The sequence below is a fragment of the Salmo trutta genome, unplaced genomic scaffold (genome assembly GCF_901001165.1).
Source record: "Salmo trutta unplaced genomic scaffold, fSalTru1.1, whole genome shotgun sequence".
Classification (NCBI taxonomy): Eukaryota; Metazoa; Chordata; class Actinopteri; order Salmoniformes; family Salmonidae; genus Salmo; species Salmo trutta.
This window is the reverse complement of record NW_021822992.1, coordinates 4,380,196-4,406,045: the sequence shown is the minus strand read 5'-3', so window position 1 is coordinate 4,406,045 and position 25,850 is coordinate 4,380,196. Positions and strand designations below refer to the sequence as shown.

Here is a 25,850-nt window from a genome sequence, read left to right as displayed (position 1 = left end):
GGAGAGGAGAGGAGAGGGGAGGAGGGGAGAGAGGAGAGGAGAGGAGGGGAGGGGAGAGAGGAGAGGATAGGAGAGGAGGGGAGAGGAGAGAAGGAGGAGAGGAGAGGAGAGGAGAGGAGAGGAGGGGAGAGGAGGGGAGTCGAGGGGAGAGGAGAGGAGTGGAGTCGAGGGGAGAGGAGAGGAGACGCTGCATAATGTGTATAGCAGTGTGTGAAGGACGGCATTTCACCCACAGAGCGATTTCACACAACACCAGTGTTATTGTGATCATTATTTGCACGAAATGTAAAATCTAATCCACGTAGAATTAATTATGCGCTTTAAGGGGAAAATGCAAACCCATTTATTATTCCAACAGGAATTTCTTTTAAGCAATAAGGCCTTTGGGGGTGTGATATATGACCCATACAGTCCAAACGCCTGAGGAGATGTATTGCTGTAATAAACAGGTTAACAACGTCATCAGAACATGACCCGTTTATATACGGCGGGTCGGAACACAGATCCGGTCCGTCTCTGTGCTGTTCTACCGTTGAAATGAACGGCCATGGAAGAGTCATCAAATCCATCAGATCCCAGAGAACCACTGTTCGCTTTCAACAGGTTATCAGAGAGAGGTTATCAGAGAGAGATTATCAGAGAGAGATTATCAGAGAGAGGTTATCAGAGAGAGATTATTAGAGAGAGGTTATCAGAGAGAGGTTATCAGAGAGAGGTTATCAGAGAGAGATTATCAGAGAGAGATTATTAGAGAGAGATTATTAGAGAGAGGTTATCAGAGAGAGATTATCAGAGAGAGATTATCAGAGAGAGATTATCAGAGAGAGATTATCAGAGAGAGGTTATCAGAGAGAGATTATTAGAGAGAGGTTATCAGAGAGAGATTATTAGAGAGAGGTTATCAGAGAGAGATTATCAGAGAGAGATTATCAGAGAGAGATTATCAGAGAGAGGTTATCAGAGAGAGATTATCAGAGAGAGATTATCAGAGAGAGATTATTAGAGAGAGATTCTCAGAGAGAGATTATTAGAGAGAGGTTATCAGAGGTTATCAGAGAGAGATTATCAGAGAGAGATTATCAGAGAGAGATTATTAGAGAGAGATTATTAGAGAGAGATTATCAGAGAGAGATTATTAGAGAGAGGTTATTAGAGAGAGAGGTTATCAGAGAGAGATTATTAGAGAGAGATTATTAGAGAGAGGTTATTAGAGAGAGAGGTTATCAGAGAGAGATTATCAGAGAGAGATTATCAGAGAGAGATTATCAGAGAGAGATTATTAGAGAGAGATTATCAGAGAGAGGTTATCAGAGATTATCAGAGAGAGATTATTAGAGAGAGATTATTAGAGAGAGGTTATCAGAGATTATTAGAGAGAGATTATCAGAGAGAGATTATTAGAGAGAGGTTATCAGAGATTATTAGAGAGAGATTATTAGAGAGATGTTATCAGAGATTATTAGAGAGAGATTATCAGAGAGAGATTATTAGAGAGAGGTTATCAGAGATTATTAGAGAGAGATTATCAGAGAGAGATTATCAGAGAGAGGTTATCAGAGAGATATCAGAGAGAGATTATCAGAGATTATCAGAGAGAGATTATTAGAGAGAGAGTATCAGAGAGAGATTATCAGAGAGAGATTATCAGAGAGGTTATCAGAGAGAGATTATCAGAGAGAGATTATCAGAGAGGTTATCAGAGAGAGATTATCAGAGAGAGGTTATCAGAGAGAGATTATCAGAGAGAGATTATCAGAGAGAGATTATCAGAGAGAGGTTATCAGAGAGAGATTATCAGAGAGAGGTTATCAGAGAGAGATTATCAGAGAGGGGTCGAGTGCTGTGTCCCAAATGGTACCCAATTCTCTGTACAGAGAAGTACTAATGCCCTGGTCTATAGTAGTGCACTATATAGGGAATAGGGTTCCATAGGGCTCTGGTCTAAAGTAGTGCACTATATAGGGAATAGGGTGCCATAGGGCCCTGGTCTAAAGTAGTGCACTATGTAGGGAATAGGGTTCCATAGGGCTCTGGTCTAAAGTAGTGCACTATATAGGGAATAAAGGGTGCCATTTCAGGTACAATAACTGCATCAGCCGTCTACACCAGCATGTGCAGCTTCCATTTCCTTCCTGTTTCTCTGTTCTTCTCCTCAGGCGTTCCATTTGCTTCCGTTCTATATGGGGGAGGCAGGTAGCCTAGTGGTTAGAGGGGGGGAGGCAGGGTAGCCTAGTGGTTAGAGGGGGGGAGGCAGGGTTGCCTAGTGGTTAGAGGGGGAGGCAGGTAGCCTAGTGGTTAGAGGGGGAGGCAGGTAGCCTAGTGGTTAGAGGGGGGAGGCAGGTAGCCTAGTGGTTAGAGGGGGGGGGCAGGTAGCCTAGTGGTTAGAGGGGGGAGGCAGGTAGCCTAGTGGTTAGAGGGGGGGGGCAGGTAGCCTAGTGGTTAGAGGGGGGAGGCAGGTAGCCTAGTGTTTAGAAGGGGGAGGCAGGTAGCCTAATGGTTAGAGGGGGGAGGCAGGTAGCCTAGTGGTTAGAGGGGGAGGCAGGTAGCCTAGTGGTTAGAGGGGGGCGGCAGGTAGCCTAGTGGTTAGAGGGGGGCGGCAGGTAGCCTAGTGGTTAGAGGGGGGAGGCAGGTAGCCTAGTGGTTAGAGGGGGGGCAGGTAGCCTAGTGGTTAGAGGGGGGAGGCAGGTAGCCTAGTGGTTAGAGGGGGGAGGCAGGTAGCCTAGTGGTTAGAGGGGGGAGGCAGGTAGCCTAGTGGTTAGAGGGGGGAGGCAGGTAGCCTAGTGGTTAGAGGGGGGAGGCAGGTAGCCTAGTGGTTAGAGGGAGGAGGCAGGTAGTGGTTAGAGGGGGGCGGCAGGTAGCCTAGTGGTTAGAGGGGGGGCAGGTAGCCTAGTGGTTAGAGGGGGGGAGGCAGGTAGCCTAGTGGTTAGAGGGGGGGCAGGTAGCCTAGTGGTTAGAGGGGGGAGGCAGGTAGCCTAGTGGTTAGAGGGGGGAGGCAGGTAGCCTAGTGGTTAGAGGGGGGAGGCAGGTAGCCTAGTGGTTAGAGGGGGGAGGCAGGTAGCCAGTGGTTAGAGGGGGGAGGCAGGTAGCCTAGTGGTTAGAGGGAGGAGGCAGGTAGTGGTTAGAGGGGGGCGGCAGGTAGCCTAGTGGTTAGAGGGGGGCGGCAGGTAGCCTAGTGGTTAGAGGGGGGAGGCAGGTAGCCTAGTGGTAGAGGGGGGGGCAGGTAGCCTAGTGGTTAGAGGGGGGAGGCAGGTAGCCTAGTGGTTAGAGGGGGGAGGCAGGTAGCCTAATGGTTAGAGGGGGGAGGCAGGTAGCCTAGTGGTTAGAGGGGGGCGGCAGGTAGCCTAGTGGTTAGAGGGGGGAGGCAGGTAGCCTAGTGGTTAGAGGGGGGAGGCAGGTAGCCTAGTGGTTAGAGGGGGGGGCAGGTAGCCTAGTGGTTAGAGGGGGGAGGCAGGTAGCCTAGTGGTTAGAGGGGGGGGGCAGGTAGCCTAGTGGTTAGAGGGGGGAGGCAGGTAGCCTAGTGGTTAGAAGGGGGAGGCAGGTAGCCTAATGGTTAGAGGGGGGAGGCAGGTAGCCTAGTGGTTAGAGGGGGGCGGCAGGTAGCCTAGTGGTTAGAGGGGGAGGCAGGTAGCCTAGTGGTTAGAGGGGGGAGGCAGGTAGCCTAGTGGTTAGAAGGGGGAGGCAGGTAGCCTAGTGGTTAGAGGGGGGAGGCAGGTAGCCTAGTGTTTAGAGGGGAGGGGAGGCAGGGTAGCCTAGTGGTTAGAGGGGGAGGCAGGTAGCCTAGTGGTGAGAGGGGGAGGCAGGTAGCCTAATGGTTAGAGGGGGGAGGCAGGTAGCCTAGTGGTTAGAGGGGGAGGCAGGTAGCCTAGTGGTTAGAGGGGGGCGGCAGGTAGCCTAGTGGTTAGAGGGGGGAGGCAGGTAGCCTAGTGGTTAGAGGGGGGAGGCAGGTAGCCTAGTGGTTAGAGGGGGGAGGCAGGTAGCCTAGTGGTTAGAGGGGGGAGGCAGGTAGCCTAGTGGTTAGAGGGGGGCGGCAGGTAGCCTAGTGGTTAGAGGGGGGCGGCAGGTAGCCTAGTGGTTAGAGGGGGGAGGCAGGTAGCCTAGTGGTTAGAGGGGGGAGGCAGGTAGCCTAGTGGTTAGAGGGGGGGGGGCAGGTAGCCTAGTGGTTAGAGGGGGGAGGCAGGTAGCCTAGTGGTTAGAGGGGGGAGGCAGGTAGCCTAATGGTTAGAGGGGGGAGGCAGGTAGCCTAGTGGTTAGAGGGGGGCGGCAGGTAGCCTAGTGGTTAGAGGGGGGAGGCAGGTAGCCTAGTGGTTAGAGGGGGGAGGCAGGTAGCCTAGTGGTTAGAGGGGGGGGCAGGTAGCCTAGTGGTTAGAGGGGGGAGGCAGGTAGCCTAGTGGTTAGAGGGGGGGGCAGGTAGCCTAGTGGTTAGAGGGGGGAGGCAGGTAGCCTAGTGGTTAGAGGGGGGAGGCAGGTAGCCTAATGGTTAGAGGGGGGAGGCAGGTAGCCTAGTGGTTAGAGGGGGGCGGCAGGTAGCCTAGTGGTTAGAGGGGGGAGGCAGGTAGCCTAGTGGTTAGAGGGGGGAGGCAGGTAGCCTAGGTGTTAGAGGGGGGAGGCAGGTAGCCTAGTGGTTAGAGGGGGGAGGCAGGTAGCCTAGTGGTTAGAGGGGAGGGGAGGCAGGTAGCCTAGTGGTTAGAGTAGAGGGGGGGGGGGGGGCAGGTAGCCTAGTGGTTAGAGGGGGGAGGGCAGGTAGCCTAGTGGTTAGAGGGGGGAGGGCAGGTAACCTAGTGGTTAGAGGGGGGGGGGCAGGTAGCCTAGTGGTTAGAGGGGGGAGGCAGGTAGCCTAGTGGTGAGAGGGGGGGAGGCAGGTAGCCTAATGGTTAGAGGGGGGAGGCAGGTAGCCTAGTGGTTAGAGGGGGAGGCAGGTAGCCTAGTGGTTAGAGGGGGGAGGCAGGTAGCCTAGTGGTTAGAGGGGAGGGGCGGCAGGTAGCCTAGTGGTTAGAGGGGGGAGGCAGGGTAGCCTAGTGGTTAGAGGGGGGAGGCAGGTAGCCTAGTGGTTAGAGGGGGGAGGCAGGTAGCCTAATGGTTAGAGGGGGGAGGCAGGTAGCCTAATGGTTAGAGGGGGGAGGCAGGTAGCCTAATGGTTAGAGTGGGCGGCAGGTAGCCTAGTGGTTAGAGGGGGGAGGCAGGTAGCCTAGTGGTTAGAGGGGAGGGGAGGCAGGTAGCCTAGTGGTTAGAGGGGGGAGGCAGGGTAGCCTAATGGTTAGAGGGGGGAGGCAGGTAGCCTAATGGTTAGAGGGGGGAGGCAGGTATCCTAGTGGTTAGAGGGGGGAGGCAGGGTAGCCTAGTGGTTAGAGGGGAGGGGAGGCAGGGTAGCCTAGTGGTTAGAGGGGAGGGGAGGCAGGGTAGCCTAGTGGTTAGAGGGGGGAGGCAGGTAGCCTAGTGGTTTGAGCGTTGGACTAGTAACTGAAAGGTTGCTGGATTGAATCCCCGAGCTGACAAGGTACAAATCTGTCGTTCTGCCCCCTGAACAAGGCAGTTAACCCACTGTTCCCCGGTAGGCCGTCATTGAAAATAAGAATTTGTTCTTAACTGACTTTCCTAGTTAAATAAAGTTAATATATATATATATGTTTCTCTGTTCTTCTCCTCAGGCGTTCCATTTGCTTCCTTGTTCCCCGTTCATTCTCACCCCTCTCCCCCCCTGCTCTGATTGGTGGTTTGGGTGAGGCGCGCAGCAGGCTGTGAAGACACAGGAAATGACTGTTAATTAAAAAGCTGACAGGTTCCTCCCATACCGTGCACTGTGAGTAGCACAGACACCCTGTTCCCTATGTAGTGCACTACTTTTGACCAGACCCCTATGGGCCCTGTTAGTGCACTACTTTTGACCCCTATGGGCCCTGGTAGTGCACTACTTTTGACCCCTATGGGCCCTGGTAGTGCACTACTTTTAGCGTGTCGACACCTTGACAACCAGGATGGATCTTTTGACCTCCACACTGAGAGGATGGGAGGACGGGAGGATGGGAGGATGGGAGGACGGGAGGATGGGAGGATGGGAGGATGGGAGGATGGGAGGACGGGAGGACGGGAGGACGGGAGGTTGGGAGGATGGGAGGACGGGAGGATGGGAGGATGGGAGGACGGGAGGACGGGAGGACGGGAGGACGGGAGGACGGGAGGATGGGAGGACGGGAGGATGGGAGGAGAATGGGGAAAGAGAGGATGGGAGGATGGGAGGATGGGAGGACGGGAGGATGGGAGGACGGGAGGAGAATGGGGAAAGAGAGGATGGGAGGATGGGAGGATGGGAGGTCGGGAGGATGGGAGGACGGGAGGACGGGAGGACGGGAGGATGGGAGGACGGGAGGATGGGAGGACGGGAGGACAGGAGGATGGGAGGATGGGAGGATGGGAGGACGGGAGGACGGGAGGACGGGAGGATGGGAGGATGGGAGGAGAATGGGGAAAGAGAGGATGGGAGGATGGGAGGATGGAAAGGACGGGAGGACGGGAGGACGGGAGGATGGGAGGATGGGAGGATGGGAGGACGGGAGGACGGGAGGACGGGAGGATGGGAGGATGGGAGGATGGGAGGACGGGAGGAGAATGGGGAAAGAGAGGATGGGAGGATGGGAGGATGGGAGGACGGGAGGATGGGAGGACGGGAGGATGGGAGGATGGGAGGACGGGAGGACGGGAGGATGGGAGGACGGGAGGACGGGAGGACGGGAGGACGGGAGGATGGGAGGACGGGAGGACGGGAGGAGAAAGAGGGAACAATCTATAGAACCAGCTATGTTGCTATGTGTCAAATAAGACAGAAAAAGTCTTAAATAAATATTATCTAAGGTTTTTATGGTTTTTTTAAAATTATTTTTATTTAAATACAATTCTCAAGTATTTTCCTCTTCCTGCATCACTTGAATGTAGTGTTAGGGAATAATTAGCGAGCGAATATGTGGGCAGTAACAGGGCTGTAGTCAGTAACAGGGCTGTAGTCTGTAGTTATTGTGGGTAGTAACAGGGCTGTAGTCTGTAGTTATTGTATGGCAGTAACAGGGCTGTAGTCTGTAGTTATTGTGGGGCAGTAACAGGGCTGTAGTCTGTAGTTATTGTGGGGCAGTAACAGGGCTGTAGTCTGTAGTTATTGTATGGCAGTAACAGGGCTGTAGTCTGTAGTTATTGTGGGGAAGTAACAGGGCTGTAGTCTGTAGTTATTGTGGGGCAGTAACAGGGCTGTAGTCAGTAACAGGGCTGTAGTCTGTAGTTATTGTGGGGCAGTAACAGGGCTGTAGTCTGTAGTTATTGTGGGGCAGTAACAGGGCTGTAGTCTGTAGTTATTGTGGGGTAGTAACAGGGCTGTAGTCAGTAACAGGGCTGTAGTCTGTAGTTATTGTGAGGTAGTAACAGGGCTGTAGTCTGTAGTTATTGTATGGCAGTAACAGGGCTGTAGTCTGTAGTTATTGTGGGGCAGTAACAGGGCTGTAGTCAGTAACAGGGCTGTAGTCTGTAGTTATTGTGGGGCAGTAACAGGGCTGTAGTCTGTAGTTATTGTATGGCAGTAACAGGGCTGTAGTCTGTAGTTATTGTGGGGTAGGAACAGGGCTGTAGTCAGTAACAGGGCTGTAGTCTGTAGTTATTGTATGGCAGTAACAGGGCTGTAGTCTGTAGTTATTGTGGGGCAGTAACAGGGCTGTAGTCTGTAGTTATTGTGGGGCAGTAACAGGGCTGTAGTCAGTAACAGGGCTGTAGTCTGTAGTCAGTCATATCTACAGTATAGTAATTAATTGGTCAGTTAATTGTGAACTGAATTGACAGTCGTTAATTGGTCAGTTAATTGTGAACTGAATTGACAGTAGTTAATTGGTCAGTTAATTGGTCAGTTAATTGGTCAGTAGTTAAACACCCAACAGAAGAACGATGGATCAGCGGTGGTTGGAGACGATACAGATATTTGAGAAGAAGCTTTTTATATTTTTGCTTAATTACAAACGGGTAAATTTTGATAATGTGCTAATCACAATGTGGTCTTTGCATCAGATTCCCCCCAAAAAGAAAACATTTTAATTAGCAAAACCTGAAGTCTGCCTATGGTTTGTTTCATTGGTATAATCCACATTCATCAGTTGTTTAGGGGATAGACTACAGTATATGGGATCATTTGGGTTAATGATAAATTAATGTATTACCCTCCCCCCTTCACACACACTAATAAATCCCCCATCTGTATTTATTTATGTGTGATCCAGAACACATTATGAGCATCCTGGTGCTGCTTCCATTCATTCCATGTCCAGGATTTTCTTCAAATAAAAACTCATCTGTATTCATAATGCTGCTGCATTGCGTTTCCTACCCCGCTAGTGAAATGTCATTTTCAGATCATTCCCAGAGATCCACGTTGTGAGATAAGACGTACAGTATTGTGTGGATGTTTTTGGAGTCTAGTTCATCTTATATGAGTATGGAGGCAGGTGCATATCAGGTGCATATCAGTGGTGGCTAGTGGCAGGGGCTATAGGAGGACGGGTTCATTGAAATGTCTGGAATGGAATAAATGTAACAGAGTTTGATGTGTTTAATACCATCCAGTCAGCCCTTCCTCCTATAGTTCCTCCCAGCAGCCTCCTCTGGTGCATATCGTCGTTATAATCTAAAGTAGCGTCGTTAGAGAAAGTAGCATAGCACTTTACCACCGCCTGCTGGTCAAAGAAAAGGCCAATCTAATAGTGTGTGAAATCAACCGCTAGAGGGAAGCAGACACCTGTTCAATCACAGAGAGACCCGGGCAGCACCGAGCAACACACTGACAAGGAACGGACACCTGCGTCATAATATCCCGGAAGTCAAGCCGCACCGGGAGCAGGATTTGAAATGGTATACAATGAATATTATGGAGCAGCGTGTTTTGTTTTGTTGTTGCGGTGAAGTAAAATGATGTTGTTGCTCACCAGTGTGCTCTAAAGAAGAAACAACGATACAATGGAGCCTAAACAACATTGTTTTGCAAACTGCACGGATGTGAGGTTTGTTTCTTTATAGAAACACTGGTCCTCTTACCTTTATGTTCCAGGGTTCATATCATATTTAAGGGCATATCGGATGGTCTGCTCCTCCTGTAATAGTAACGCCGACCAGGGTTATACTATAAGATTGAAATGGGGGGTGAAAACTATGAAATATCTCCCTAGTAACCGTCTGATGTATATATTTAATGTATTAAATGAATGATGACCACAACCCTTCCCGAAAGTACATTTTAAATCGTGTTTAAAATGTGATTTTTATCCATTTATTCCATTTCCAATTTTAACTTCCAGTGCAGTGCGGCTTTAACTTTCTGGGTTATAGTGACGCATCTGGCAATGCCTTCTCTGTATATTCCCAAAGCTTTCTGGGAAAAAAACTGGGGAACTAGGAAACATACCACGTTCAATCGTGACGTTAGTCAATTCCCGATTTAGAATCGGATGAAAGTTTGGAACGATTTTCCCCCCTGTCGGAGATTAAAATAAATAAATAATAATAAATAAAATAAATCCCGAGTTCCCATTTGTCGTGAACGTCTGAATTCGGTGATTTCCGAGTTCCCAGTTGTTTTTGAACGCAGCATGTGACGTCACCAATACGACGCGTCCAACTCGCGAACTACACGAGTTGGCAACACTCAAAATGTGTCACTTTGTTTGTAAAGCTACACGCTTTTTAAGTGTTTTCTGTTGAAGTGTGTTTTTTCCCCTCCCAGTTTAAAGAAGAATTGGCTCTTTTTTTTTGTTGTTGTTGACGAAGACGTGTCGCGTTCAAAGCCACAGTGACTTTTCGTCAGTTTTCAGAATTTCAACTTGGTGAGTCTGATTTTTAGTTTTCTCCCACCGAGCTAACATTATTAGCACGCTTTTCATTTTTTAAACTTTTGTCAACAAGCTATTTTATTTATTTGACAACAGGTCAAAAACACAGGTAGCTAAAGTTGTTTATTTCCATGATAACTCACCATTTTTAAGTAACGTTATTGATAGTTTTTAAAAAACTATCTGGGCTACAGGCTAACGGTCCTAGCTAACTAAATACTGTTAACGTTAGCTAGCTGGCTAACTAAATACTGTTAACGTTAGCTAACTGGCTAACTAAACACTGTTAACGTTAGCTAGCTGGCTAACTAAATACTGTTAATGTTAGCTAGTTATGCTATGTTATATCCATTTAAAACCAACACGTTGTTCTAAGCAGCTCTTTTTATATAACTTGATAATGTGATTTATGAATTGGTGTAAGTTACAGCAGAAGTGGTTAGTTAACAGGTTGTAGTGTGTGAGTTAGCTAGTTAGCCACATTGGAACTGGGTGAATAAGGCCAGTATTGACTGTTGAGTCTGCAGACTATCACTGTTATATTCACATAACCTTATTTATTACCACACTGTCACTGTTATAAAGTACTTAATAACAATACTTTAAAGTACTACTTGGCTAAGTCGTTTTTTTTGGGGGGGGGGTGTATCTGTACTTTAATTGTATATTTATTTTTAAGGATTTTTGTTTTTCTTTTGATACTTAAGTATATTTTAAAACAAATACTTTTTAGACTTTTACTCAAGTAGTATTTTACTGGGGTGACTTTCACTTTTACTTGAGTAATTTTCTATGAAGATGTCTTTTACTGTTCCTCAAGTAGGACGACTGGGGGCTTTTTCCCACTGGTCTCATAGCAGTGGAGACCAGTAGGGATGGCTGGTCTCATAGGAGTGGAGACCAGTAGGGATGGCTGGTCTCATAGCAGTGGAGACCAGTAGGGATGGCTGGTCTCATAGCAGATGGAGACCAGTAGGGATGGCTGGTCTCATAGCAGTGGAGACCAGTAGGGATGGCTGGTCTCATAGCAGTGGAGACCAGTAGGGATGGCTGGTCTCATAGCAGTGGAGACCAGTAGGGATGGCTGGTCTCATAGCAGTGGAGACCAGTAGGGATGGCTGGTCTCATAGCAGTGGAGACCAGTAGGGATGGCTGGTCTCATAGCAGTGGAGACCAGTAGGGATGGCTGGTCTCATAGCAGTGGAGACCAGTAGGGATGGCTGGTCTCATAGCAGTGGAGACCAGTAGGGATGGCTGGTCTCATAGCAGATGGAGACCAGTAGGGATGGCTGGTCTCATAGCAGATGGAGACCAGTAGGGATGGCTGGTCTCATAGCAGATGGAGACCAGTAGGGATGGCTGGTCTCATAGCAGATGGAGACCAGTAGGGATGGCTGGTCTCATAGCAGATGGAGTCCAGTAGGGATGGCTGGTCTCATAGCAGATGGAGTCCAGTAGGGATGGCTGGTCTCATAGCAGATGGAGACCAGTAGGGATGGCTGGTCTCATAGCAGATGGAGACCAGTAGGGATGGCTGGTCTCATAGCAGATGGAGACCAGTAGGGATGGCTGGTCTCATAGCAGATGGAGACCAGTAGGGATGGCTGGTCTCATAGCAGATGGAGACCAGTAGGGGTGGCTGGTCTCATAGCAGATGGAGACCAGTAGGGATGGCTGGTCTCATAGCAGATGGAGACCAGTAGGGATGGCTGGTCTCATAGCAGATGGAGACCAGTAGGGATGGCTGGTCTCATAGCAGTGGAGACCAGTAGGGATGGCTGGTCTCATAGCAGATGGAGGCCAGTAGGGATGGCTGGTCTCATAGCAGAGGAGACCAGTAGGGATGGCTGGTCTCATAGCAGTGGAGACCAGTAGGGATGGCTGGTCTCATAGCAGAGCTGGTTCCCACCTGGTCTTCTGTTTAACTCCAAGACAGGAGCGTTTAAAGTGTTACATCCCAAATGGCACACTATTCCCGATGTCGTGCACTACTTTTGGCCAGGCTCTGAGAGTCAGAAGAAGTGCACTAATTGTATAATAGTTTTAAGCTAGTAGAGGTGTGTTCTGTGGGGCTTGTGATGGCATCGAGACACGATAGGCTCACCTGTCTTTTCTTGACGTTCCTGTGATTTTTGACTGGGGTTGGTTGGTGCTCTGCTCTGTCCACCTGTCGCAGCCTGACCCGGTCTGACAGGGTTATTGGTGACTGATCAGTCTGCCTGACAGGGTTATTGGTGACTGATCAGTCTGCCTGACAGGGTTATTGGTGACTGATCAGTCTGCCTGACAGGGTTATTGGTGACTGATCAGTCTGCCTGACAGGGTTATTGGTGACTGATCAGTCTGCCTGACAGGGTTATTGGTGACTGAACAGTCTGCCTGACGAGGGTCATTGTATGTGACAGACCAGGGCATGTTAGGGCTCCAGGTCAATAGGTCACAGTCTGACCTAAAGGCCCATCTGACCTGGACCTCGCTGTATCACTCACTGGCCAGGTCCCAATGGAACCCTATTCCCTATATAGTGCACTACTTTAGACCATAGCCCTATAGCACCCTATTCCCTATATAGTGCACTACTTTAGACCAGGTCCCAATCGCACCCTATTCCCTATATCAGGGGTATTCAGAGTTGGTGTTGCGGGGTAACTGCATAAAATATAGTACAGATTATTGCATGGAACAATATACTAACTTTTTGAGAAGATCATTTAAAAAATATAGATATATGTGAATGTGTGTGTGTGTTATTGAGTAAATGTATTTATTGATTTATTTTCATTTTGTTGTGATGAGAATGTAATACAGACATTCTGCTGAAAAAGTTAGAATACCACTGGCCTGTGTAGGGCACTACTTTACCCGGGGCCCTATATAGGGCACTACTATACCCGGGGCCCTGCGTAGGGCACTACTTTACCCGGGGCCCTGTGTAGGGCACTACTTTACCCGGGGCCCTGTGTAGGGCACTACTTTACCCGGGGCCCTGTGTAGGGCACTACTTTACCCGGGGCCCTGTGTAGGGCACTACTTTACCCGGGGCCCTGTGTAGGGCACTACTTTACCCGGGGCCCCGTGTAGGGCACTACTTTACCCGGGGCCCTGTGTAGGGCACTACTTTACCCGGGGCCCTGTATAGGGCACTACTTTACCCGGGGCCCTGTGCAGGGCACTACTTTACCCGGGGCCCTGTGTAGGGCACTACTTTACCCGGGGCCTTTACCCGGGGCCCTGTGTAGGGCACTACTTTACCCGGGGCCCTGTATAGGGCACTACTTTACCCGGGGCCCTGTGTAGGGCACTACTTTACCCGGGGCCCTGTGTAGGGCACTACTTTACCCGGGGCCCTGTGAAGGGCACTACTTTACCCGGGGCCCTGTGAAGGGCACTACTTTACCCGGGGCCCTGTGAAGGGCACTACTTTACCCGGGGCCCTGTGAAGGGCACTACTTTACCCGGGGCCCTGTGAAGGGCACTACTTTACCCGGGGCCCTGTGAAGGGCACTACTTTACCCGGGGCCCTGTGAAGGGCACTACTTTACCCGGGGCCCTGTGAAGGGTACTACTTTACCCGGGGCCCCAGGAGGGATTGGGGTTCTCTGCTGTATTACCAGGAGGGATTGGGGTTCTGTATTGTATTACCAGGAGGGATTGGGGTTCTGTATTGTATTACCAGGAGGGATTGGGGTTCTGTATTGTATTACCAGGAGGGATGGGGTTTCTGTATTGTATTACCAGGAGGGATGGGGTTCTGTACTGTATTACCAGGAGGGATTGGGGTTCTGTACTGTATTACCAGGAGGGATTGGGTTTCTGTGCTGTATTACCAGGAGGGATTGGGGTTCTGTGCTGTATTACCAGGAGGGATTGGGGGTCTGTGCTGTATTACCAGGAGGGATTGGGGTTCTGTGCTGTATTACCAGGAGGGATTGGGTTCTGTTCCGTATTACCAGGAGGGATTGGGGTTCTGTTCCGTATTACCAGGAGGGATTGGGGTTCTGTGCCGTATTACCAGGAGGGATTGGGGTTCTGTGCCGTATTACCAGGAGGGATTGGGGTTCTGTGCCGTAATACCAGGAGGGATTGGGGTTCTGTGCCGTATTACCAGGAGGGATTGGGGTTCTGTGCCGTATTACCAGGAGGGATTGGGGTTCTGTGCCGTATTACCAGGAGGGATTGGGGTTCTGTGCCGTATTACCAGGGTGGATTGGGGTTCTGTGCCGTATTACCAGGAGGGATTGGGGTTCTGTGCCGTATTACCAGGGTGGATTGGGTTCTGTACTGTATTACCAGGGTGGATTGGGTTCTGTACTGTATTACCAGGGTGGATTGGGTTCTGTACTGTATTACCAGGAGGGATTGGGGTTCTGTACTGTATTACCAGGAGGGATTGGGGTTATCTGCTGTATTACCAGGAGGGATTGGGGTTCTCTGCTGTATTACCAGGAGGGATTGGGGTTCTCTGCTGTATTACCAGGAGGGATTGGGGTTCTGTATTGTATTGTATTACCAGGAGGGATTGGGTTCTGTATTGTATTGTATTACCAGGAGGGATTGGGTTCTGTATTGTATTGTATTACCAGGAGGGATTGGGTTCTGTATTGTATTGTATTACCAGGAGGGATTGGGTTCTGTATTGTATTGTATTACCAGGAGGGATTGGGTTCTGTACTGTATTACCAGGAGGGATTGGGGTTCTGTGCTGTATTACCAGGAGGGATTGGGGTTCTGTGCTGTATTACCAGGAGAGATTGGGTTCGCTATTGTATTACAAGGAGGGATTGGGTTCTGTATTGTATTACCAGGAGGGATTGGGTTCTGTATTGTATTGTATTGTATTACCAGGAGGGATTGGGTTCTGTATTGTATTACCAGGAGGGATTGGGTTCTGTATTGTATTACCAGGAGGGATTGGGTTCTGTACTGTATTACCAGGAGGGATTGGGTTCTGTGCTGTATTACCAGGAGAGATTGGGTTCTGTATTGTATTACCAGGAGGGATTGGGTTCTGTATTGTATTACAAGGAGGGATTGGGTTCTGTATTGTATTACAAGGAGGGATGAGGTTCTGTATTGTATTACCAGGAGGGATTGGGTTCTGTGCTGTATTACAAGGAGGGATTGGGTTCTGTGCTGTATTACCAGGAGGGATTGGGGTTCTGTGCTGTATTACCAGGAGGAATTGGGGTTCTGTGCTGTATTACCAGGAGGGATTGGGTTCTGTGCTGTATTACCAGGAGGGATTGGGGTTCTGTGCTGTATTACCAGGAGGGATTGGGGTTCTGTGCTGTATTACCAGGAGGGATTGGGGTTCTGTGCTGTATTACCAGGAGGGATTGGGGTTCTGTATTGTATTACAAGGAGGGATTGGGTTCTGTGCTGTATTACCAGGAGGGATTGGGGTTCTGTACTGTATTACCAGGAGGGATTGGGGTTCTGTGCTGTATTACCAGGAGGGATTGGGGTTCTGTGCTGTATTACCAGGAGGGATTGGGGTTCTGTGCTGTATTACCAGGAGAGATTGGGTTCTGTATTGTATTACCAGGAGGGATTGGGGTTCTGTACTGTATTACCAGGAGGGATTGGGGTTCTGTACTGTATTACCAGGAGGGATTGGGTTCTGTGCTGTATTACCAGGAGGGATTGGGGTTCTGTGCTGTATTACCAGGAGGGATTGGGGTTCTGTGCTGTATTACCAGGAGGGATTGGGGTTCTGTGCTGTATTACCAGGAGGGATTGGGGTTCTGTGCTGTATTACCAGGAGGGATTGGGGTTCTGTGCTGTATTACCAGGAGGGATTGGGGTTCTGTGCTGTATTACCAGGAGGGATTGGGGTTCTGTGCTGTATTACCAGGAGGGATTGGGGTTCTGTGCTGTATTACCAGGTGGGATGGGGTTCTGTGCTGTATTACCAGGAGGGATTGGGTTCTGTATTGTATAACCAGGAGGGATTGGGTTCTGTACTGTATTACCAGGAGGGATGGGGTTGCCATGGTAATTTCTGAACCAGGACAGCTGAGGAATGAGGTGTGTCTCTTCCTCCACCAGGTGCTGTTGTCCGTAACATCCAGGTGAGCTCACCTGTGGCTGTGGGAGGACATTACTTACCTGACCCATCAGATTCACCTGCAGGACAGACAGAACCACGCCCCAGAGCAGACCCAACTCACCTGGACAGACAGAACCACGCCCCAGAGCAGACACAACTCACCTGGACAGACAGAGCCACGCCCCAGAGCAGACACAACTCACCTGGACAGACAGAGCCACGCCCCAGAGCAGACACAACTCACCTGGACAGACAGAGCCACGCCCCAGAGCAGACGCAACTCACCTGCAGGACAGACAGAGCCACGCCCCAGAGCAGACACAACTCACCTGGACAGACAGAGCCAACTCACCTGGACAGAAGAGCCAACTCACCTGGACAGAAGACCCAGCTCACCTGGACAGAAGACCCAGCTCACCTGGACAGAAGACCCAGCTCACCTGGGCAGAAGACCCAGCTCACCTGGGCAGAAGACCCAGCTCACCTGGGCAGAAGACCCAGCTCACCTGGGCAGAAGACCCAGCTCACCTGGGCAGAAGACCCAGCTCACCTGCAGTCCTGAAGGTATCCCAGAGTTCCACCAGGTAAGGAGTAGACACACAGATCTGTAACCACCAAGCTGTGGGTTTGTCTGTCTCTCCTCTGAGCCTCTACTCCTGTGGGTTTGCCTGTCTCTCCTCTGAGCCTCTACTCCTGTGGGTTTGCCTGTCTCTCCTCTGAGCCTCTACTACTGTGGGTTTGCCTGTCTCTCCTCTGAGCCTCTACTGCTGTGGGTTTGCCTGTCTCTCCTCTGAGCTTCTACTGCTGTGGGTTTGCCTGTCTCTCCTCTGAGGCTCTACTGCTGTGTGTTTGCCTGTCTCTCCTGTGGGTTTGCCTGTCTCTCCTCTGAGCCTCTACTACTGTGGGTTTGCCTGTCTCTCCTCTGAGCCTCTACTACTATGGGTTTGGTTACCCATCAGCCTGTTGTCCTGATCTATTTGTTAGGGTCCGCCTCTCGTTCTCCCTTTCCTCCAATGCTGTTGGCCGTGTTAGGGCCCGCCTCTCGTTCTCCCTTTCCTCCAATGCCGTTGGCCGTGTTAGGGTCCGCCTCTCGTTCCTCCTTTCCACCAATGACACTGACCCAGTTCGGTTCCGCCTCTCGTTCTCCCTTTCCTCCAATGCTGTTGGCCGTATTAGGGTCCGCCTCTTCTCCCTTTCCACCAATGACACTGAGCCAGTTCGGGACACCGTCTTCCAGCTGACATTATTTCTGCCTCGTTAACAAATTCACGTTGTTACTCCTATGAACAGAGAAGGTGAAATTCCTTGATATTTAGAAAACGACCCAAGCTTCTAATAATAACAATGCAGGTCTATCCATACACTTTTCACCTCATTCATTACCGTGGACAGCTCTGAGTGGACGAAGGCACGTGTTGACAGCTCTGAGTGGACGAAGGCACGTGTTGACAGCTCTGAGTGGACGAAGGCACGTGTTGACAGCTCTGAGTGGACGAAGGCACGTGTTGACAGCTCTGAGTGGACGAAGGCACGTGTTGACAGCTCTGAGTGGACGAAGGCACGTGTTGACAGCTCTGAGTGGACGAAGGCACGTGTTGACAGCTCTGAGTGGACGAAGGCACGTGTTGACAGCTCTGAGTGGACGAAGGCACGTGTTTGACAGCTCTGAGTGGACGAAGGCACGTGTTGACAGCTCTGAGTGGACGAAGGCACGTGTTGACAGCTCTGAGTGGACGAAGGATGAAGGCATGTGTTGACAGTGTCTCTCTCTAGTCATGGGTTTTAAACGTTTTGAAATGGACTTGGCGATGGACCAGTCGGCGACCACAAGCTCTATAGGATCTAGCAGCACGTTCATCCAGAACTTTCTGGAGTTTTTGTTCACTTCTTCTCTCTGACGTTCTCTATTCGCCGCAGAGCTCTCGCTGCTTAGCAACAGCCGCCACACAGAGTCCCATCGGGGCGTGTGGTTATGAACTTCTCCTTGTGTTGTTTTTGTTTGTATAATAAGCGTATAGGCTTGTCCTGCTGTGGAAATAATCTCACCGAGCTTTCAGAGGTTCATTCTCAGACTCTGTAGCGTTAAAGGGCTGAGTTATGACATAAAGGACCGATGGGGGGAAGAGAGTCGATAGGTTAGAAGGAAGGACAAGAAGAATTTAAAACGCTGCTTTAGGTTATGTATGATATATTAGGAGAAGTATATGCCACAAATTTAAACTGGAAACACTTATCTCCCTCACTAGCTTTAAGCACCAGCTGTCAGAGCAGCTCCCAGATCTCTGCACCTGTACATAGCCCATCTATAATTTAGCCCAAACAACTACCTCTTCCCTACTGTATTTATTTATTTTGCTCCTTTGCACCCCATTATTTCTATTTCTACTTTGCACTTTCTTCCACTACAAATCTACCATTCCAGTGTTTTAATTGCTTTATATTGTATTTACTTCGCCACCATGGCCTATTTATTGCCTTTACCTCCCTTATCTCACCTCATTTGCTCACATTGTATATAGACTTATTTTTCTACTATATTATTGACTGTATGTTTGTTTTACTCCATGTGTTGTTGTATGTTGTCGAACTGCTTTGCTTTATCTTGACCAGGTCGCAGTTGTAAATGAGAACTTGTTCTCAACTTGCCTACCTGGTTAAATAAAGGACTTGTTCTCTACTAGCCTACCTGGTTAAATAAAGGACTTGTTCTCAACTAGCCTACCTGGTTAAATAAAGGACTTGTTCTCTACTAGCCTACCTGGAGTTAAACTATTCATGGGTCGCATGTTTCGTCATTATATTGTTTTGATCGTTTTGTTTTGGACTGATGCCCGACCTGAGCGTTCTACTCAATGCATCGTCAATGAGCGCTGGTGAAGACTTCATTAAAAGTGTATTAGTGGCTTGGAAATACAATGACATTCAAAAGGAGGCAAATAATTAGTAAGAAAAACCTTTTGTCATTATTTTTGATGTTGCCAGATTGAATTTAGATGCAGTATAACGTTAGCTAGCTAGCGAAGATTGAGGGGAGGCCACCAGATTGACTTTAGATGCAGTATAACGTTAGCTAGCTAGCGATGATTGAGGGGAGGCCACCAGATTGGCTTTAGATGCAGTATAACGTTAGCTAGCTAGCTAGCGAAGATTGAGGGGAGGCCACCAGATTGGCTTTAGATGCAGTATAAAGTTAGCTAGCTAGCTAGTGAAGATTGAGGGGAGGCCACCAGATTGACTTTAGATGCGGTATAACGTTAGCTAGCTAGTGAAGATTGAGGGGAGGCCACCAGATTGAATTTAGATGCGGTATAACGTTAGCTAGCTAGTGAAGATTGAGGGGAGGCCACCAGATTGAATTTAGATGCAGTATAACGTTAGCTAGCTAGTGAAGATTGAGGGGAGGCCACCAGATTGAATTTAGATGCAGTATAACGTTAGCTAGCTAGTGAAGATTGAGGGGAGGCCACCAGATTGACTTTAGATGCAGTATAACGTTAGCTAGCTAGTGAAGATTGAGGGGAGGCCACCAGATTGCATCTAAAGTCAGTATACAGAGCATTCGGAAAGTATTCAGACCCCTTGACTTTTTTCCACATTTTATGTTACAGCCATATTCGAAAATGGATTAAAAACAAACTATTATCAGCAATCTACACACAATGCCTCATAATGACATAAACAGGTTAAGAATTTTTTTGGCAAATTATTTACGTAAGTATTCAGACCCTTTGCTATGAGACTAAATTGAGCTCAGGTGCATCCTGTTTCCACTGATCATCCTTGAGATGTTTCTACAACTTGATTGGAGTCCACCTGTGGTAAATTCAATTGATTGGACATGATTTGGAAAGGCAAACACCTGTCTATATGAGATCCCACAGTTGACAGTGGATGTCAGAGGAGAAACCAACCAATGAGGTTGAAGGAATTGTCTGTAGAGCTCCGAGACAGGATTGTGTCGAGGCACAGATCTGGGGAAGGGTACCAAAACATTTCTGCTGCATTATGTAAATGTAATATTTTATTTTTCTCTCAAAACTTGTTTTTGATTTGTCATTATGTGGTATTAAATGATTTAATCAATTGTATGGTCCTATCCAAGCCTCAGCCAACGGACCCTTATGGTCCCGGCCAAGCTTCGGCCCACGGACCCTTGTGGTCCCGTCCGAGCTTCGGCCCACGGACACTTATGGTCCCGGCCAAGCTTCGGCCCACGGACCCTTGTGGTCCCGTCCGAGCTTCGGCCCACGGACACTTATGGTCCCGGCCAAGCTTCGGCCCACGGACCCTTGTGGTCCCGTCCGAGCTTCGGCCCACGGACCCTTATGGTCCCGGCCAAGCTTCGGCCCACGGACCCTTGTGGTCCCGTCCGGGCTTCGGCCCACGGACCCTTGTGGTCCCGTCCGAGCTTCGGCCCACGGACCCTTGTGGTCCCGTCCGAGCTTCGGCCCACGGACCCTTGTGGTCCCGTCCGAGCTTCGGCCCACGGACACTTGTGGTCCCGGCCGAGCTTCGGCCCACGGACCCTTGTGGTCCCGTCCGAGCTTCGGCCCACGGACCCTTGTGGTCCCGTCCGAGCTTCGGCCCACGGACCCTTGTGGTCCCGGCCGAGCTTCGGCCCACGGACCCTTGTGGTCCCGTCCGAGCTTCGGCCCACGGACCCTTGTGGTCCCGGCCGAGCTTCGGCCCACGGACCCTTGTGGTCCCGGCCGAGCTTCGGCCCACGGACCCTTGTGGTCCCGGCCGAGCTTCGGCCCACGGACCCTTGTGGTCCCGGCCGAGCTTCGGCCCACGGACCCTTGTGGTCCCGGCCGAGCTTCGGCCCACGGACCCTTGTGGTCCTGGCCAAGCACACGTGAAGCCACAGCCTGTTGTTACTGGCTGGGATAGACTGTGCTATCTAGTGCACTATATAGGGAAGAGGGTGCTTTTTAGGACGCTTGCTGTGTTTGTCGGCCTCTTGGTGACTGATCCCATACAACAGCTGCTTAGCATCACTAGGAGGCCTGTGGAGGCCTGTCAGTCCTCTCCCTGAGACTGCAGCCTCTCCCTCCCACACACTGCAGCATTTAAAGACTCTTCAAATGCTGCAGAGAGCCCAGGTTAAAGGCTAAACGCCCTCAGATTCCATCTGCCCGTCTCTCCATAAACACTACGATAGCTGATGTCTCCTTGGGAGTGCTTTGAGTTCACTGGTCTGTAACAGACTAGACCGGGGCTGGGTCGACTAGACCGGGGCTGGGTCGACTAGACCGGGGCTGGGTCGACTAGACCGGGGCTGGGTCGACTAGACCCGGGGCTGGGCTGGGTCGACTAGACCGGGGGGCGGGGCTGGGTCGACTAGACCGGGGGCGGGCTGCGACTAGACCAGACCGGGGGGCGGGGCTGGGTCGACTAGACCGGGGCTGGGTCGACTAGACCAGACCGGGGGGGGCGGGCTGGGTCGACTAGACCGGGCGGGGCTGGGTAGACTAGACCGGGGCTGGGCTGGGTAGACTAGACCGGGGCTGGGCTGGGTAAACTAGACCGGGGCTGGGCTGGGTAAACTAGACCGGGGCTGGGCTGGGTAGACTAGACTAGACCGGGGCTGGGCTGGGTAGACTAGACTAGACCGGGGCTGGGCTGGGTCGACTAGACCAGACCGGGGCTGGGCTGGGTCGACTAGACCAGACCGGGGGCGGGGCTGGGTCGACTAGACCAGACCGGGGGGCGGGCTGGGTCGACTAGACCAGACCGGGGGGCGGGCTGGGTCGACTAGACCGGGGCTGGGTCGACTAGACCAGACCGGGGGGCGGGCTGGGTCGACTAGACCGGGGCTGGGTCGACTAGACCAGACCGGGGGGCGGGGCTGGGTCGACTAGACCGGGGCTGGGTCGACTAGACCAGACCGGGGTCGGGGCTGGGTCGACTAGACCGGGCTGGGTCGACTAGACCACCGGGGGCGGGCTGGGTCGACTAGACCGACCGGGGGGCGGGGCTGGGTCGACTAGACCGGGGCGGGGCTGGGTAGACTAGACCGGGGCTGGGCTGGGTAAACTAGACCGGGGCTGGGCTGGGTAAAACTAGACCGGGGCTTGGGCATGGGTAGACTAGACTAGACCGGGGCTGGGCGGGTAGACTAGGACTAACCGGGGCTGGGCTGGGGTAGACTAGACCTAGACCGGGGCTGGGCTGGGTAGACTAGACCAGACCGGGGGGCTGGGCTGGGTCGACTAGACCAGACCGGGGTGCGGGGCCTGGGTCGACCTAGGACCGGGGCTGGGTCGACTGAGGACCGGGGCGGGGCGGACTAAGACCAGCGGGGGGGCTGGGTGGGTAAACTACCCAGCCCCCCGGCTGGGTGGGTAAACTAGACCGGGGCTGGGTGGGTAAACTAGACCGGGGGTATCTCAGTCTGTCTCCTCTAGATGGACGTTCTGTTCTCAGAACATGAGCTGTTGGTTTCTAAACGTTGTCTTGCAGTTTGGGTCGGGTTTGCTGTTGGTTTCTAAACGTTGTCTTGCAGTTTGGGTCGGGTTTGCTGTTGGTTTCTAAACGTTGTCTTGCAGTTTGGGTCGGGTTTGCTGTTGGTTTCTAAACGTTGTCTTGCAGTTTGGGTTGGGTTTGTGTTAGAATGTTTTTTTCAGGCGTGAGTCATGCAGACACTCACTTTCAGATTTCAATCATGGACGGAGTGGTTCTTCACGTGTGTGTGTGTGTGTGTGTGTGTGTGTGTGTGTGTGTGTGTGTGTGTGTGTGTGTGTGTGTGTGTGTGTGTGTGTGTGTGTGTGTGAGAGAGAGAAAGCTCCATACTGTACATAATAGACAGTGCACCACATGGAGAGTAGGAGAGGGCTGACAGCAGCCTGGAGCGAGGGATCCAGTGGGAGGAGAATCGTGACAGCCGGGCTGCCGCAAGTAATATGGAGAGAGATGGAGGGGGAGCTGGAGACGGAGGGAGACTGAAATGAGAGAGGGAAGGAGACTGGAGGAGAGAGGGATGGATGGAGGAAGGAGGAGAGGGAAGGAAGCAGAGGGAAGGAATGAGACTGAAGGAGAGAGGAAGGAGGAGAGGGAAGGAAGGAGACTGAAGGAGGAGAGGGAAGGAGGAAGGAGACTGGAGGAGAGAGGAAGGAGGAGAGGGAAGGAATGAGACTGGAGGAGAGAGGGATGGAGGAGGAGAGCAGATGTAGGAGTGCATACAGAATCCATCACGCGATGCCAAGCTGAGGCCCATCCAGTCTGTTTCTGTGTCGACACGACTGGTGTCTCATGTCCTCTACAACAGAGTGGTGAGACTGGTGTCTCATGTCCTCAGAGTGGGGAGACTGGTGTCTCATGTCCTCAGAGTGGGGAGACTGGTGTCTCATGTCCTCAGAGTGGGGAGACTGGTGTCTCATGTCCTCTACAACAGAGTGGTGAGACTGGTGTCTCATGTTCGCTGAGTAGATATGAGATATCTACCCCAGAGAGGTACGAGTCCTGTTGTCTTCATACTGACACGTCATATATCTACCCCAGAGAGGTACGAGTCCTCATACTGACACCTCATATCTACCCCAGAGAGGTACGAGTCCTGTTGTCCTCATACTGACACGTCCTATATCTACCCCAGAGAGGTACGAGTCCTGATACCCTCTCATACTGACACCTCATCTATCTACCCCAGAGAGGTACGAGTCCTGTTGTCCTCAAACCCCAGAGAGGTACAAGTCCTGATACCCATCTCTCTAATCATGACCGCTGTGGAAGTAATCGGTGATTTTGTTGCTGTGTTGTAAACGGCTGTAACTTCTGATTCATATTGCAGCCTTTTTCTCTGCATCTTTCTCCTGTTTATTTTTAAAGCTCTGATTTCCTGTTTTCTCCGACCTGTTGCACGCACACCGTGCGTTACCATGGTATCGGCTGGTCCAGGTATTTATTTATTATTGCGTACGACTCTGGGGATAAATGTTCCAGTCCGTACAGGGCTGATGGTTTAGGAAACCTCTCTTTCTTAGCAGGCTGAATGTTCCAGTCCGTACAGGGCTGATGGTTTAGGAAACCTCTCTTTCTTAGCAGGCTGAATGTTCCAGTCCGTACAGGGCTGATGGTTTAGGAAACCTCTCTTTCTTAGCAGGCTGAATGTTACAGTCCGTACAGGGCTGATGGTTTAGGAAACCTCTCTTTCTTAGCAGGCTGAATGTTCCAGTCCGTACAGGGCTGATGGTTCAGGAAACCTTTCTTAGCAGGCTGAATGTTCCAGTCCGTACAGGGCTGATGGTCCGTACAGGGCTGATGGTCCGTACAGGGCCGATGGTCCGTACAGGGCCGATGGTCCGTACAGGGCCGATGGTCCGTACAGGGCCGATGGGCCGTACAGGGCCGATGGGCCGTACAGGGCCGATGGGCCGTACAGGGCCGATGGGCCCTACAGGGCCGATGGGCCCTACAGGGCCGATGGTCCCTACAGGGCCGATGGTCCCTACAGGGCCGATGGTCCCTACAGGGCCGATGGTCCCTACAGGGCCGATGGGCCGTACAGGGCCGATGGGCCGTACAGGGCCGATGGTCCCTACAGGGCCGATGGGCCGTACAGGGCCGATGGTCCGTACAGGGCCGATGGTCCGTACAGGGCCGATGGGCCCTACAGGGCCGATGGTCCCTACAGGGCCGATGGGCCGTACAGGGCCGATGGTCCCTACAGGGCCGATGGGCCGTACAGGGCCGATGGTCCCTACAGGGCCGATGGGCCGTACAGGGCCGATGGGCCGTACAGGGCCGATGGGCCGTACAGGGCCGATGGGCCGTACAGGGCCGATGGTCCCTACAGGGCCGATGGTCCGTACAGGGCCGATGGTCCCTACAGGGCCGATGGGCCGTACAGGGCCGATGGTCCCTACAGGGCCGATGGTCCGTACAGGGCCGATGGTCCCTACAGGGCCGATGGTCCGTACAGGGCCGATGGTCCCTACAGGGCCGATGGTCCGTACAGGGCCGATGGTCCCTACAGGGCCGATGGTCCGTACAGGGCCGATGGTCCCTACAGGGCCGATGGTCCGTACAGGGCCGATGGTCCCTACAGGGCCGATGGTCCGTACAGGGCCGATGGTCCGTACAGGGCCGATGGTCCGTACAGGGCCGATGGTCCGTACAGGGCCGATGGTCCGTACAGGGCCGATGGTCCCTACAGGGCTGATGGTCCCTACAGGGCTGATGGCTCCCTGTTCTTCTGTCTTTCTTTCTGCTTTTATTCTAGTTACAGGAAGCGGAGTGAAATATATCCTGTTGAGACCTATTCTGCTTCCTGATCCAAATGGCACCCTATTCCCTTTATAGTGCACTACTATAGACCAGAGCCCTATGGGAGTAGGCCTTTATAGTGCACTACTATAGACCAGAGCCCTATGGGAGTAGGCCTTTATAGTGCACTACTATAGACCAGAGCCCTATGGGAGTAGGCCTTTATAGTGCACTACTATAGACCAGAGCCCTATGGGAGTAGGCCTTTATAGTGCACTACTATAGACCAGAGCCCTATGGGAGTAGGCCTTTATAGTGCACTACTATAGACCAGAGCCCTATGGGAGTAGGCCTTTATAGTGCACTACCATAGACCAGAGCCCTATGGGAGTAGGCCTTTATAGTGCACTACTATAGACCAGAGCCCTATGGGAGTAGGCCTTTATAGTGCACTACTATAGACCAGAGCCCTATGGGAGTAGGCCTTTATAGTGCACTACTATAGACCAGAGCCCTATTGGAGTAGGCCTTTATAGTGCACTACTATAGACCAGAGCCCTATGGGAGTAGGCCTTATAGTGCACTACTATAGACCAGAGCCCTATGGGAGTAGGCCTTTATAGTGCACTACTATAGACCAGAGCCCTATGGGAGTAGACCTTTATAGTGCACTACTATAGACCAGAGCCCTATGGGAGTAGGCCTTTATAGTGCACTACTATAGACCAGAGCCCTATGGGAGTAGGCCT

At 51.4% G+C, this 25,850-nt stretch overlaps 1 protein-coding gene across 2 annotated transcripts in view; it reads left to right on the top strand.

Annotated features, from left to right (window-relative positions):
- Positions 1–9,607: 9,607 nt before the first annotated feature.
- Positions 9,608–25,850, top strand: part of LOC115187949 (neurocalcin-delta A) — an 83,716-nt gene continuing 67,473 nt past the window's right edge. Inside the window, exon 1 of one of the 2 annotated variants that reach the window (XM_029747035.1) lies at positions 9,608–9,842. The gene's annotated coding sequence lies outside the window, so the exon portion shown is untranslated. Of the gene's footprint in view, positions 9,843–16,332; positions 16,482–25,850 lie in introns of those variants that run through there. The other variant, XM_029747033.1, reaches the window with a different exon arrangement.